At 43.3% G+C, this 15,535-nt stretch overlaps 1 protein-coding gene and 1 long non-coding RNA gene across 4 annotated transcripts in view; both read right to left on the bottom strand.

The window, feature by feature from the left end:
- SNTB1 (syntrophin beta 1) overlaps positions 1-15,535 on the bottom strand; it is a 242,530-nt gene that overhangs the window by 168,197 nt on the left and 58,798 nt on the right. The window lies entirely within an intron of this gene.
- LOC145511476 (uncharacterized) lies at positions 7,715-11,199 on the bottom strand. The gene is made up of 2 exons (XR_014057888.1): positions 10,807-11,199; positions 7,715-9,298 (listed from the first exon to the last, which is right to left on the bottom strand). It is a non-coding gene; the product is annotated as an uncharacterized LOC145511476 (long non-coding RNA).

Below are 15,535 nucleotides of genomic sequence, written 5' to 3'. Positions count from 1 at the left end.
TGGTTTTTTAACCTCCTACTATAGCACAGAGGAACAAATGGAGATTAGAAGCCAACCTCCTGGGCAAATCTGTCTGACCTTTACTGCAGAATGGTATTATTACCTCCCAGGAAAATATTCTCCCTGCCTCTTGCTCGTTACCTTTGTGGATTAATTTATTAAACAAAATATGTATTAAGTGAAGTGTCCTTCCTTACATGAAGGACACTGTTTTAAAGTTCTGTTTTCCAAGCAAGGTATAAAATTGTGTAAAATGAATTACTCTTTGTGGAAAAAAAATACCCAAATATTTAAGTGCTTATACATGTCTAGAGAAGGGGACGACAGAGGATGACATGGTTGGATGGCATCACCGACAAGATGGACAAGAGTTTGAGTAAGCTCCCGGAGTTGGTGATGGACAGGGGAGCCTGGCATGCTGCAGTCCATGTGGTCACAAAGAGTTGGACACGACTGAACAACTGAACTGATGTCTAGAGTATCTCTGGAATATTCTGGAACACACCAGTTGCTTCTGGAAAGGGAACTGGGTGAATGAGAGGGAAGGCTGAAGGTAGGACTTCAGTAGCTGTTGAATTATGTACCCTATGCATGCATGAACTCTTGAAAATTATTTTGAAAAATATGATTTTCCTATGTAGCTACAATTATAATTATTATCAATTATCGCTAAAAGCGCCACACTTTGCCTACATGTTCTAGGCTTACCAAACGTTCCCAAAGGGAAAGTTGTGTCCCTTTTGGAACAGGCTGAAGGAACAGGGCAAGGGCCATATCTAACATTATCATAAACCTCCTGCAAGAGCAGAGCTACTGCTAAATGTGTCTGAGAAGAAAGCTGTTCATTAGATCTAATCTTTTCACCAACATATTTTAAACAGAGAATGTGGGTTCATGTCCTGGTGTCCCAACAGCCACCATGCCAATGCCTATGGCATCAGGTCAAAGTGCAAACATGGAGGCTACAAAAGCCATCATTTCAACTCAACAAACGCACTGCTGAGTGTATCATTGACCCCACAGTGACGTTCCATTCATAAACCCCATGTTTATAAATCCAAGAATCTGTTCAAGTGAGGCTTCCCAGATGGCACAGTGGTAAGAATCTGCCTGCCAGTGTAGGAGATGTGGGTTTGATCCCTGGGTGGGGAAGATTCCCTGAAGGAGGAAATGTCAACCCACTCAAGTATTCTTGCCTGGGAAAACTCATGAACAGAGGAACTTGGTAGGCTGCAGTCCATGTGTCTCAAACAGTCTGAATAAACACACCCATCTGTTCAACCATACTGAACCCACTCTATGCTAGGAGATGTTGTAAATGAATTCTAAATCAAGTGGTGAACTTAAAATGTTTTATTTTGCAACAAATTGTTTTAGAAATGGAAGTGGAAACATTACCCCTACATATATCTTTCAATATGTTTTATACATATTGATATATATGTATATGATATACATCTGTATGTATATATAGCATATTGTAGTTACTGGGATGAATAGCTCATTACTGGGATGAATTGGGATCTCAGTTACACCACAAATTGAGTGACTCTAGGCAACTTAATTGGAGAAGGAAATGGCAACCCACTCCAGGGTTCTTGCCTGGAGAATACCAGGGATGGCGGAGCCTGGTGGGCTGCCATCTACAGGGTCACACAGAGTCGGACACGACTGACATGACATAGCAGCAGCAGCAGCAGCAGCAGGCAACTTAATATTTTTGCACTTCAATTTCATCTTCTGTAACGTGGGCATAATGACACCTACCTTTCATGGTGATTTATTTAGATTTTAAATAGTATGTCTAGAAAGAAAGCTTAGCCCAGTGCCTGCCATGGGATGGCTTAATAAACAACAGCTAAGAAGAAAAAGTGTTTCCAGTTCAATGAATAAATCGCAGTTTTATAAATCCAGGTCAAATTACACCATTATTTTAGTTTGCTCAAGAAAAAGAAAGACTGCTTAGCTCTCCCTTTTTTTCTCTTTAAAATAATCTACACAACCACAGCATTAAGGAACCATACATGTTCCATAAAATCAGGCAGCAGTAGCTTCTTAGTTTCAGACCCAGAGAGTGTGAGATGGGGAGTCCATGACAGAGCATTAAATGGATCAGGAGGACAATATTATCTTCCTAGGCCAGTTATGAAATCCTGCATGGACGGGGTTTGGAAGAGATGGCTTCTGAGACTTAAAATCCTGATTGCTTGATATTTCATCAGAGAAGTTTAGCTCCCTGGTCTTGCCAAGAGTCACAGAACATCCGTGGAGGAAAGACTATGCAAAATCATGTCATCACAAGGGAGGAAGCTGGGGTCCACTGAGGGGTGACTTGTCTTGAACCGCTCAGTGAGTGAGGACCAAACCCAGAACCAGGAGCCAAACCTGCAGATGCCCACAGCAGGTCTGCCTGTCCTTCAGCACCCCAGCTGTTCCTGGAGACCATGGGTGTAATTCTAGGTAACGGTTATGACTTGTTCAATTTTTAACTTCCCCTAAAATGAACCCCAATGGAAAACACTCAGCACTCCCAAGTGCTGTATAATTTCTGCAAAGGCAACTAATATGACAATTTTATTTCATGGAAATGGGAGGACTGCGTAAGCAGTGAGCAGTGTCTCAAAACTGGAGCTTCTTTTGACAGCCAAATGAAGCAATTTGGCTCTTTTTAAGATGCTTATCTTTCCATGAGGGCATGAAAATTAAAAGTTGGAAAGCTCAACACCTTTGTAAAGAGTTTATTACCGACACTTTTCACAGGATGCAATGGCTGTGTTCTTTTCTTCAAAGCACAGATATGACTACTTTTTTCTTCAAGTCTCCCTTGGTTATTAAATAGCTTCCTATAACTTTTGGTTATCAAATACCTTAACTCTCATTTTTTCAACCTTGGACCACTGAGAGGAAAACAGAATTATAGTTTACAATTTTTTATAAAAGGCAAGGACATTCAAACTGTTTGTTATCTCTAGCAGAACTTCTACTTTAAAGTAGACTTTTCTGGTTATTCCTCACTATTAACCAGAAAAGCGGAAGCCTTGCTGAGGGGATGTGGGTTCTGGGTTCTTGAGCATGAAAAGTTTTCCTTTTGCTTTCACATCACTATGTCATTTGCCTCAGCGCAGAGCTGATCATTTCTATTTCAAGCAAAGGAATATTTGATGGATAGGGAGCACGTACACTGTGTCTCTGAGACTCTAGCAAGCTGACAAGTAAAAAGGGCATGGAAGTTTATGTAATGGGGAAAACACCAACTCTTGTTTGCCTACGCCTTCAGGAATTTATATTTTGGTGTAAAACACATTGCTTGCAAGGGACAATCTGAACTGTAGCTAATTCATGTGACAAACATCAAGGGGGTAACAAGGAAACTAATTTCATTCAAGAGACCCTAATAGGGAATACAATTATATGTATGCAAAGTATGAAGTAGATAAATATCATCTCTGAGAAGTACTCCCAAAGTGTTTTTTAAAAAGCACACTAGTTTATTTCAGAGTCATTCGTGGCCTGCTCTTTCCTCTTCCTGAAGTGAGTCTTCGTACCTGAGGGATGACTGTGTACGGACAAGAACGTCTACCCACGTTGACAATCTGGCTGTGGTTCTAACTGAGGGCTAGGAAAGGCAGTGTGGCTGGCAGTGGTGGTGTACACGTGGGCGTCTGCATCCTCCTTCTCTCTGAAGCTTTACTTCTGGGTTGGTGCACTGCTCTGGGGAGCCGCATGGTCCAGGCAGACTCAGTGAGGTCGGATCTCCAAGCAATAGATCTGTTCTAAACTCCTGTTCCACCAACCAAATAACTGCCTTCTGTGAGGATGTTGGCTGGGAACTTCAAGCTCTTTGATCCCTCTTGAAAGAAAGAATGGAGCTTGGGTCTGTGTGTCTTGTTTACCAGGTAATAACAAATAATAAGCTCTAATCTAAAAAAATACAAGCAGCCACACGCTCTCCACTCTCTTCCATCTCTAAGCTTTCAGGATCTTCGTTGATAAGAGCCCTAAGAGATTGGGGATATAGTTTCACAACATGGAGCACTTAGCAACAGGAAGGCCGATTGTATTTAAAATCCAGGATCCAGCAACCATTGTGAAGAAGTAGCCAACCATTCCAGGAGAGCAGGCTGGTGTGATGACTGTACTGTAATTACTAGCTGATCATCTGACTTCCCCACTATACTGCAAGCTCTAGGAGGTGGGTACAACATCTGTCTTGTTCAAGGCTATATTCCCAGGATGGCGAAGTTATTTTTGTAATAATATCCAGCTCAAGGCTTACTGTGAGGAATCAAGTAAGATCAGTGAACGCAAAGATCTTAGCACAGTGCTTAGAATATACCAGTTATTTAGCAAATATTTTGTTGAATAAAAGTAATAGAGGAGCACAAAGAGAAAGAAGGACACTTCTAAAATAAGAAGGTCAAGACTGTCACCACATTTTATTTGCACAGCAGCCATGAAAGCTGATATTTATTAAGCGCTTACTATGTGCCAGACTTTATTCCTGTATCTAATGACTGACAACAACGCAAAGAAATATATACTCTAATTATCACTATGAAGAAGCTTGAGACCTTTGGAAAGTATTGGTAATACTCCTTAGATGAGTGGCCATTCTAGGGTGTGTGTGCTAAGTCACTTCAGTCATGTCCAACTCTTTGCAACACCTTGGACCGTAGCCCGCCAGGCTCCTCTGTCCATGGGGCTTCTCCAGGCAAGAATACTGGAGAGGGTTGCCATGCCCTCCTCCAGGGGATCTTCCTGACCCAGGAATCAAACCTGTGTCTCCTGAATTTCCTGCACTGGCCGGCAGATTCTTTACCACTGCTGCTGCCGCTGCTGCTGCTGCTAAGTCGCTTCAGTCGTGTCCGACTCTGTGTGACCCCATAGACGGCAGCCCACCAGGCTCCCCTGTCCCTGAGATTCTCCAGGCAAGAACGCTGGAGTGGGTTGCCATTTCCTTCTCCAATGCATGAAAGTGAAAAGTGAAAGTGAAGTCACTCAGTCGTGTCCAACTCTTAGCGACCCCATGGACTGCAGCCAGCCAGGCTCCTCTGACCATGGGATTTTCCAGGCAAGAGTACTGGAGTGGGGTGCCATTGCCTTCTCCGCTTTACCACTGCACCACCTGGGAAACCCAAAAAGACCTTAGGTGAGCGGGAGACTTTGCAGCAGGCAGAAGTCAGAGATGCGGAAAGTATGGTCAGCAGAGTCCGAAGAAGAGCTGGGAGCCCGTGAACGTGAGTCTGCTTCCCTCAGAATTCTGTCAAGGGACCGAAACTTCTGCGGCTGTGAATAGCATTTCCACAATGTTTGTTGGGAGGTCAAGAAACAAAGTAGATATAAGAAGGCTTCACAGACATTTTCATCTGAACAGTTTGGATTTTATAAGGGAACCTCTGCCTCCTCTGGGCCCCCCGGGGACTGCCATGGAACCAGCTCTCAATACGCGAGGGCTGAAGCAGTCGGGCTGAAACATGGCGCCTGAGAAGCCGGAAGCGGACGGAAACGCAGCCGCCTCATTCCCGCTGGCTCCTGGGTTACATCACCGTCCAAAGACCCCCCTCCCCGACACTTCTTACCTGACACCCTACATGTGCCTGGTGGGGTGTTTATTACCTCTCACCTATGTCTTAGCGAGTCAACATTCGAAAACCTCTCTGAGTTCTATTGAGCTGTTATGACAAAATACCATAGACTGGGTAGGTGATGAAACAGAAATTCATGTCTCACAGTTCTGGAGTCTGGAAGTCTGAGACCAGCGCGTCAGCGGGCAGGGTGAAGGCCTCTTCAGGCGGCAGACTTCTCACCGTGTCCTCGTGATGGAGGGGCCACAGAACTCTGGGGGCGTCTGTTTTATACGCGGGCTAATCCCATTCAGAGGAGGCCCGTCCTCACCACGCAAGCCCTTCCCAAAGGCCCCGCCTCCTAAAATCATCACACTGAGCATTAGGATTTCAATATATGAATTTGGGCTTCCCTGGTGGCTCAGTGGTAAAGAATCTGCCTGCAATGCAGGAGACTCAGGAGACGTGGGTTAGATCCCTGGGTCGGGAAGATCCCCCGGAGGAGGAAACGGCAATCCACTTCGGTATTCTGGCCTGGAGACGCCCATGGACAGGAGGACTCCCATGGACTGGTGGGCCACAGTCGATGGAGTCGCAAAGAGTCGGATACGACTGAGCACTCACACACACGTGAATTTGGCGGGGACACACTCACACCACAGCATGTGCTTGCATTCCTTCCCTCTTCTTTCTCTTTATCTCTCTTCCTTTTTCTCCTTTTGTCTCTCTCTCTCTCTCAATAGTTTGTAACATGGAATCCAAACTTAAATGTTCAAATAGTTGGACCATTCGTCATGACATGTTAGCATGGTGAAAGGGCAGTCTGACTGATGGATCCACCTTTGACTTGTCCTGTAACCTTAAACATACCACATAACCTCTCTGAATTTGTTTCTTCATCCATAAATGAGAGGTATTAGAAATATGTGTTTTCTGTATGCTGGGGGCTAGGCAGAGCTCTTAATAAACATCATCTTATTTAATCCTGTCAATCCTGGGAGACAGGTATGTATTATTACCTTCATTTCTCCCCCAAAACTTAAGATTCTTATCCCACAGAGTCAGTGCTCTAACTAAATTACATAATATTTGAAAAATACTTTGTCAACTATGAAGCATCAAAGAAATGTTAGCTATGAATTTGCCTAAACAAATCTCAAGACTTACATAGCATATACTCCTTCTAATGATGCTTTCTAAGTGGGGAAAGGAAGGCAATTTGGGTCTAAAGCTGACATTATCTCCTATAAACCAATGAGCTTTGATAGAAGAAATGAAAAACAAAACAAGCTGAGAAAGACCTAACCGCAAGGAACACCCAGAGACTTGGGGGCCATGAGCATCCTGAAGCTGCTTAGGGAGTCAGATCGACCGTTGACTTTAAAGGCTGGAGAATCCCATGGACAGAGGAGCCTGGTGGGCTACAGTCCATGGGGTCACAGAAGAGTCAGGCATGACTTAGCAACTAAATAACAACAACAAGGTTGAAGATGGTGGTGGTGGTTTAGTCACAAAGTCACGTCCAACTCTTGAGACCCCATGAACTGCGGCTCACCAGGCTCCTCTGTCCATGGAATTCTCCAGGCAAGAATAGTGGAGTGGGTTTCCATTTCCTTCTCCAGGGGATCTTCCCAACCCCGGGATCGAACCTGCATCTCTTGCGTCTCCTGCACTGGCAGGTGAGTTCCTTACCACTAGTGCAGCCTGGGGAGCCGACTTTTCATCATGCAAGCACTAACATCTATTAGAACTTCTAAAGCACCTTGTGGATGAAGTAGGGCTTTCATATAGAACCTAACCATAGGAAATCCAAGACAAATAGGGTAAAGATTATTATTATCTTCATTTTTCATGTAAGGAAAGTAAGTCTTGATGAGGCTAAGTGATTTCTTCTCTCATTCCCTGCCTCCCTATGTCCTTTTTCTCTTCCTTCTTGCATGAAAAAGAAATACCCCCCAACACCCCTGAATCATTTATCATAACTCTGTTTTCTAAAGTAGTCACTGAACATCATCCATCAAAGATTTCAATAATAGTACTTTAGAGCTGAGATCATATACAGAACTGTCCTAAGCAAATTGCAAAGCACAATATAAATATATCTATCCTCAGATAACTGCATGCATCACCATTCAGAAAAAAGCACAAGGTTTTATTTTTTTTTCTTTGTTTCACTAAACATCAGCCTCAAGAACTCCAGAATCTATGCTCTGTGTCCCAATAAAAGCTATAGAAGACTTCACGCATCCACCATTCCTGTAATTTAGAAATAAACTAAAACTGCAAAGCAAATCACTGTTCATAGGAATTGTTTCATTGAGCAGCTGAGGTGGGGGTGACCCGGGCATAGCAACTGACCAGGAGAAGCCAAAGCGCTCCTCTGAGTGCAGCAAACCTCCCTGGTGACAAAGTGTCCAGACAAGTGTTTGCTGAAAAGCTCTCGTCATTTCAAGAGAAACGGCAGAGCTAATCTGGGAAAATCTCCATGCATTATTAAATGTTTTTTAATTTTAAAGAACTGTTTATTTATTTGTGACTGTGCCAGCTGGCATGTGGGGTTACAGTCCCCCACCAGGGATCGGACCCTCAGCCTCTGCCGCCTCCATTCACCTAGCGGCTCGCAGCATCAGTTGGGAAACCGTGCTGACACGGCAGACTTGGGGCCTCACCAGTGACAAGGACCCCGCGGGGCAGTGGTTGGAGGGAAGCCTGTCTGTGGACACATGCGAGCCTAACCAGAGCGAGGACCACCCCCACCGCGGGGGCCGCTCTACACTAAGGACACGCAGTCCAGCCCAACACAAAGAAACACTTTTGTCAAGACAGGGGATTTCCCAGTGAGGCCTAAGTGTTTCTGTGCCAGCATTAAGGAACTCAACACAGACAGCAGGCCTCGGGGCCTCCTAATGAGCTAAAATGACTCTTTGTAAAGGGATTTAAGTGGGTTGGCCAAAAAGTTCTTTCAGGAACCCTAAACGACCTTTTTGGGCCAACTCAACAGAAGAAGAAAAATAAGAAAAGGAGAAAGGGTCAGAAAATCTCAGGGTCCTCAGTGTTTGGATTGGGAAATTAAGCACATCTAGAGAGGTGTCATAACAAAAAGATGAATGTTGGTTTCCATACTCCCCTGACATTCACCTCAACTACTAAGTATGAAATATTTACAAAGCACTTGGGCTTGTGAAGTGCGCTCTGATTGTCCCTCACATTTCTGCCTTCTGCTCAGACAGCTAAGTGTTGCTATTACTCCCATTTTATTGGTGAGGAAGTGGAGGATCCTAAATGCTGAGTGACTTATTCAAAATTGCAGATTAATGGAAAAGTTGGGGGTTGGCCTGAGTGAAAATAACACAATCACGCATGAACCCATATTCCTAGAGTAACCAATCCAGACCAAGGAGGAATCAGTCAATTGTCCTAAAGGAAATTTAACAGGAAAGCAGTTGTCTATATCCTTTCCATAAAAAAATTTATGATCTGTTTGCCATGGACAGGATAATACAGGATATTTTAGTGACAGGATATTTTAGTGACAGGATAATTTTAGTGACATGAAGAAAGCTGGAGGGAAAGGGAAGGGACAGACCACTTATAAACAGGGCTGAAGACAAGACCAAGACAGAGGCCAGCTAGGGCCTGCTCACTTTCCCTGTCTTCTGAGTCACGATGCTGTCATGGTCAAGAACTTGGCACAGGCTCTAGTTCATATTTTCGGAGAAAGCAATGGCAACCCACTCCAGTATTCTTGCCTGGAGAATCCCAGGGACGGGGGAGCCTGGTGGGCTGCCGTCTCTGGGGTCGCACAGAGTTGGACACAACTGAAGCAACTAAGCAGCAGCAGCAGCTATTTCATATTTTAGAAAGAAAAAAGCACTCAAGTTGAGGTTCCCCCATCACTTCCACATCTTTCCTCTATAGAATGATGTCTTAAGAAGGCATCATCTATTCCCTTTATTGGATTTTGCAGGCAAACGATAATATTCACAATAATAACAACATATTAATAGAGCATTTCCCATGTGCCAAAAACAGTTTACACAGTTTAAATCTATTGACTCCATTTTCCCAGCAGGACTATGGAGTGGTTACAATTATTACTGCCATTTTACAGATGTGGAAACTGAGGCCCAGAGGGTTTAAGACTGACACATCACAGCTTGTCAGTGGCAGAGCATGGATCTGAACCCACAGCTCATGCTCTTCATTGCCAGGCACAGCAGTATCACATCAGTCTTCTGTCCACACCAAACACTGGGAGTGAGTTTGCACACAAGGATGCATCATCTTCTTCCTTTAAAAGTTGAAATATGGTTGATCTATGTTTTGTTAGTTTCTAGTGTACAGCAAAGTGATTCAGTTACATATACATATATATTCTTTCCAAGATTCTTTTCTATTACAGATTATTACAAGATATTACATATGGTTCCCTGTGATATATAGTAGGGCCTTGTTTTTTTCATCTATTTTATATATGTATGTACATGGGCTTCCCAGGTGGCTCAGTGGTAAAGAATCTGACTGCCAGGCAGGAAACTTGTGTTCGATCCCTGGGTTGGGAAGATGGCCTGGAGAAGGACATGGCAGCCCACTCCAGGATTCTAGCCTGGGAAATCCCACAGAGGAGCCTGGCGGCTACAGTCCATGGGGTCACAGAGAGTCGGAAGCGACTTACTGACTACAGCGCAGCAGCAGCAGTACACACACGCTAATTCCAAACTCGTCACTGCCCCCCCCACTCCACTTCCCCTTTAGTAACCACAGGTTTGTTTTCTGTGTCTGAGGCTCTGTTTCTGTTTTGTAAATAAATTCATTTGCATCATTTTTAAAAATACGTATTTATTTATTAGGCTGCACCAGGTCTTTGCTGCAGCTTAAGGATCTGCATGTGGAATCTTTGGTCGCAGCACGTGGGATCTAGTTTCCTGACCAGGGATGGAACCCAGGGCCCCTGCGTTGGGAACACAGTCTCAGCCACTAGGCCACCCTTCTCACCCAGAGAAGCCCCTTATTTGCATCGTTGTTTAGATCCATGTATAAGTGATATCATAGGTATGTGTCTTTCTCTGTTTGACTTACTTCACTTAGTATGATATTCTATAGGCCCACGGATGCAGGTTCTTGGTGTTCAGTGCATCCATATCCACTTCTTATAGCTCTTTTCCTTTCGGATGAAGCATTATCCTAAAGAGAATATATGACAGACGTACACTCAAGTCTACCTAGTCTTCTTGGCAACTACTCATAAATTTTACTCCTGTATTAAAAATCTCTAGGTAACCTTGCTTCATGTTCTGTGCATTGGTGTTCAGATAAATATTGGAAGTGTGGTATTTTACCACCTCAAATTTAAAAAAATAAACGAAGCATCTTCTCATTTCTACCCTTTTGTATCAGGGGTCTACAAGCTATAGTTCACAGGCTAATGTGATTGACTCTTGACCTGTATTTGCATGGCTGGCACGCTAAGAAGGAATATGTGACAAAGACTATATGACCAACAAAGCCTACAGTATTGACTATTTGCCCATTTATAGGGAAAAAAATTTTGCTGACTCCATATTTTATATAATGTCTAAAGTTTATCAGAGAAAAATATTTTATATTTTTCTTTGAGCCTTTTGCTTCATCCATGATTAAAGTTAAGTCCTCTTCATCTGATTAGCTCATTCTGAGTAAAGAAATCAAAAGAGGCTTGACAGCAGCAGCGATGAGCGGTTTTGGAGCTGGCTTGCACAAGTGACTATGAGCACCTTTTCCGAAATCAGCACTGGATGGACTCAGCCATGGTGAGAGTGTTCACACCATGGAAACTGGCAAACACTGTCAGCTTTACCAAACCACATGGGACAAAATACATCAAAATACATGAAGTAGCTCTGCATTCTCTAAAAATATCCTGGGGTCAGGACTGAAGTTTAGTTTGTACAGGAGACACAGAGGTGACCATAGCTATGTTTTTTCTTTTATACAGTTGAGAATGTAAGAGTTTAAAATTCACAAAACCCAAGGATCACAGGGCCTGGCAAGGTGGAACACAGGTAACCAGGCTGCATGAAAAGCAGCAGGAAGTGGGGACTTCCCGGCAGTCCAGTGGTTAAGACTCTGAATTTCCACTGCAGGGGGTGGAGGTTTGACCCCTGGTCAGGGAACTAAGATCCCACATGCTACATGGTTTGGCCAAAAAAGAGAGAAAGAGAAAGAAAGAAAAGAAAAACAGTAGGAAACGGCAGGGCCTATGGAAACAAGGAAACAGAATCAAGGACATTTAATTAAAAAAAGTCAAGCCTCTTCCAGCCAAGCAAAACACTGCCTGCCAATTTGTGGCCCTTGGCTTAAGGGAAAGCATTTTGAGGTATAAAACTGTGCCTTTGAAAATCCTTTTCCTCTGTCTCCTAGGTATTGCATTGTGTTGGTTTAAAAAGCAGTAAAAAGGACTTTCACGAGATATAAGGAAAAGTGTACCAACTTAGGATTACCAGGCAATGGATACGTTACTGAGACAGGCAACCAGCTCACCTGCTCTGGAGGATGTTTCCAAATGAAAGCATCACATCCGTCTGAGGCCATTTATGTTCCTACAGAGCAGAGGCGCTGATTGACAGGTGCCCCGACCACCCTGCCTGGTGGTGTGACTCCTAGCCCAGCTTCCCCCTCCAACATCTTTCCAACATCTGTTAACTATTCAAGCCACACAGGTGGCATTCATTCAGCTGTCTCTTTCAGAAGCTTTAAAAGATCCCCAGACAGACTGGAGGCATGGATCTGCCTTTCAGAGTAAAAAAAAAAAATCCTTTTTCTTTCTAGAAGTGATCAGACAGATGTGTATTGCCTTCCCTGAAGGCAAATGCAAAACGATGCATTTGGGGAAAAGATGACAACCACACAGATAGGATGCTAAACCAGCCTTTGCAGTCACAGAAGAGCGTGGAGGAAGCAAGGAGGTAGCGTCCTAAAGCCACCACATCAGGCTGAGCACAGCAAATCATCTGTTCTGTTCTTCTTGACCCCACCATGGACATTACACCCATTATGTGTTATCAGAAAATGCTGGGCAGGCTTCCCTGGTGGTTCGGCAGGTCAGTGGTCCAGTGGTTAAAAATCCACCCTGCAATGCAGAGGACAATGGTTCGATCCCTGGTCTGGGAAGGTTCCTCAGGCTGCTGTGCAGGAGAAGGCCCATGCACAGCAAGGAGACCCAGCACAGCCAAAAATGAAAAATAGAAATAAATTAATTTTTAAAAATGTTGTCACTAAAATGGTTTAAAATAATGGCTAAATAGTCTTTTCTGTTTGTTTTTACTATTGCTGTGGACTGAGTATTTGTGTCTCCTCCCCACCTTGAAATTCATGTTGAGATGCTAACCCCTAAGGTGAGGACTTAGGAGGCGGGGCCTTTGGAAGGTACCCCACCCTCAAGAATGAGATTAGTGTTCTTATAAAAGAGGCCCAAGAAAGCTCCCTTGACCACGTGAGGACGAGAATGCTGTGAAGACAACCAGCTATGAATAGGAAGTGGGCACTCACAGGATACAGAAAGTACCAACACCTTTAACTCGGACTTTGCGGCCTCCAGAACTGTGAGAAATTACCGTGAGGGGTTTATAAGCCACTTGGTCTGTGGGGTTTTTTGTTTTTGTTGTTATAGTAGTATATGTTTTCATTCTTTTTTTTTTTTTTAACACAGCAATCCCTTTATTTCTTTTTATCCTCTTCTCTTTCCTCTTTTTTTTTAAAGATATTTTATTTTGTATTGGGGTATAGCCGATTAACATTGCTGTGACAGATTCAGGTGAACATCAAAGGGGCTCAACCATATATATACATGTATTCCCCAAACTCCCCTCCCATCCAGGCTGCCACGTAACATTGAGCAGGGTTCCCTGTGCTTACAGTAGGTCCCTGTTGGCTCTCCATTTTAAATATAGCAGCGTGTATACATGCTTTTGAACAGACTAAGAGAGCAATCAAAAGTTACTTATCAGGGGCTGAAGACCCTTGAGTATACGCACAACCAGTTTACAGGCTTACTCTGCTGAACAAGGGTGACAACTCATCCTATGTAGAGAGTAGAGGAACCTTTGGGTTCTTAAATGTAAGGCCAAAACCCTGAAGGGCCAGAATTACTGATGAGAAATTTCTCAAGGTCCCTAACATGGTATTATGTATACAAACTTTTAAAGTAATTCCTGAGCACGGTCAAAACCTCAAAACCACAGAACTCCTAAAGGAAAGGTCAAAAGTTCTACAGTCAGATGTTGACAACAGAACCAGCATTCTTTTGGGATAACTATCAAAACTTTAGCTGTTCTTGGAAGATAGCTAACGTCGAACATGTTCTTACTTGCCGGGTTTCTGGCCATTCCATTAATATAACCCTTGTTTTTCTCTTGTGAGTATTAAAAAGGGTTTGGAGTTAGCAATTTGCTCTGGCACCTTTGGGTTCTAAGTCAGTGATGGTACTATGGAAACAGAGATTCTTCTTTGTTGGTCTTTCTGCTCAATCATCTCACAAAGAAACCTCTGATTAGCAGGGACAAAGTATGTGAGGACCAGTCCAATGAAGCTTAATCCTCAAAGGACACGAATCTTAAAATGACACTGAGTGTCTGTGTTTCATTATCACTTGGCGTCTGGAAATCACATGGAACACAGAGGTAATGAGAAATGAGTGCTGGACACCCTTTCCTTGGCTTCTTGGTCGATGTTCCTAATACCTGGCTGGTATCACTCTAGTTAACTGAGCTCTGTAATGCGAGTAGGGGTAATCAGACCATGTCGACAGAATGCCGAGGGAAGGCTCACGCGAAGGTCTGTGTCCGTGAAAGAAGCTGAAAATCTCATGGAGTTTGATTTGCAGCAATGGTCCAAGTGTTAATTCTCTTCCTCCTGATAAAGTAAGACCCTCTTGCAACCTATGAATAAAACATTCAATTAACAGCAGTTAGTCTAGCAACTGAGGGGCTATGGGAAGGGTCGGATATTGTGGATGTCACCGTTACTGTATCAGCAGATGGTGCCAAAACAGCCTCAATCTGGTGCTTGACTGCGTGTCTCAGGCTAAAGCACAGAGTACAGTACCGTTATACCACTGGGCCAAGAGAAGAAAATGCAGTGCTTTTTCATTTTGGCCTGGAAATCCCTCCTAAGAAACTAATGTGCTGGGGAACGTGTCTTCACCTCCATTTATTTCTGATTTCATTAGGAAGAGAATTTGATTAACCTTTGGAAGAAGGTGAGTCTACTAAAAATTAACTGGTACCCCTTACTTCCTTCTAAAAGCTGACAGATTCATATATGCCAAGATGAATACTAACAACACAACTCTATGGAATAGAAGGGTTCTGTTGATCCTATTTATACAGACTCTGAGCTGCTTGAGAAGGTGATCAGGAACTGTCGTCTGTCTGGGCCCCTCTACCAGCCTTGGGGGAACGGATCCTTCACACCACCCCCTGCGCCCCCACCAGAATACAAAACTAAGCTTTTCAGTGGCTCTTAACATATTTGATGGAGCACAAGTTCTTAATATTTTTGATGCAGCATTTTACCAGTAACTATAACATATTGCTGTAATTATAACTGATGTAACTGGGCATAACATTTTCCTTTTATTTTAATATTCTATTATTAGATTTTAGTGTTGGTAGAGTCTTTCCAGAACAAAAGAAATTTTGAATAGATGCCATACATAGATTAATTGGGGGCATATTTTAGCCTTCTAAAACCAAAACAAGGGCAAGCAAATCATAAATACATCTGCTGTCCCCTTTTTCTCTATCTAAAGCATCTAGTATTAGTGTCATGTTTAAAACAAAGAATTAAAATACTAAAATATCATTGTTTTAAATCCAGATATTCCAAGGCCTTGAGTTTTCTGATATACCCTTTTTAAAAATTATCCAAACAAAATGCAATAGTATTCCAGTTACAACTCCCTACCCCCAAGTCCGCGCCACGCCTGCTGGTGT

This window comes from Giraffa tippelskirchi, chromosome 6, assembly GCF_054371585.1.
Source record: "Giraffa tippelskirchi isolate mGirTip1 chromosome 6, T2T-mGirTip1v1.2.pri, whole genome shotgun sequence".
Taxonomy (NCBI): domain Eukaryota; kingdom Metazoa; phylum Chordata; class Mammalia; order Artiodactyla; family Giraffidae; genus Giraffa; species Giraffa tippelskirchi.
This window is presented reverse-complemented; position numbering and strand designations above follow the sequence as displayed.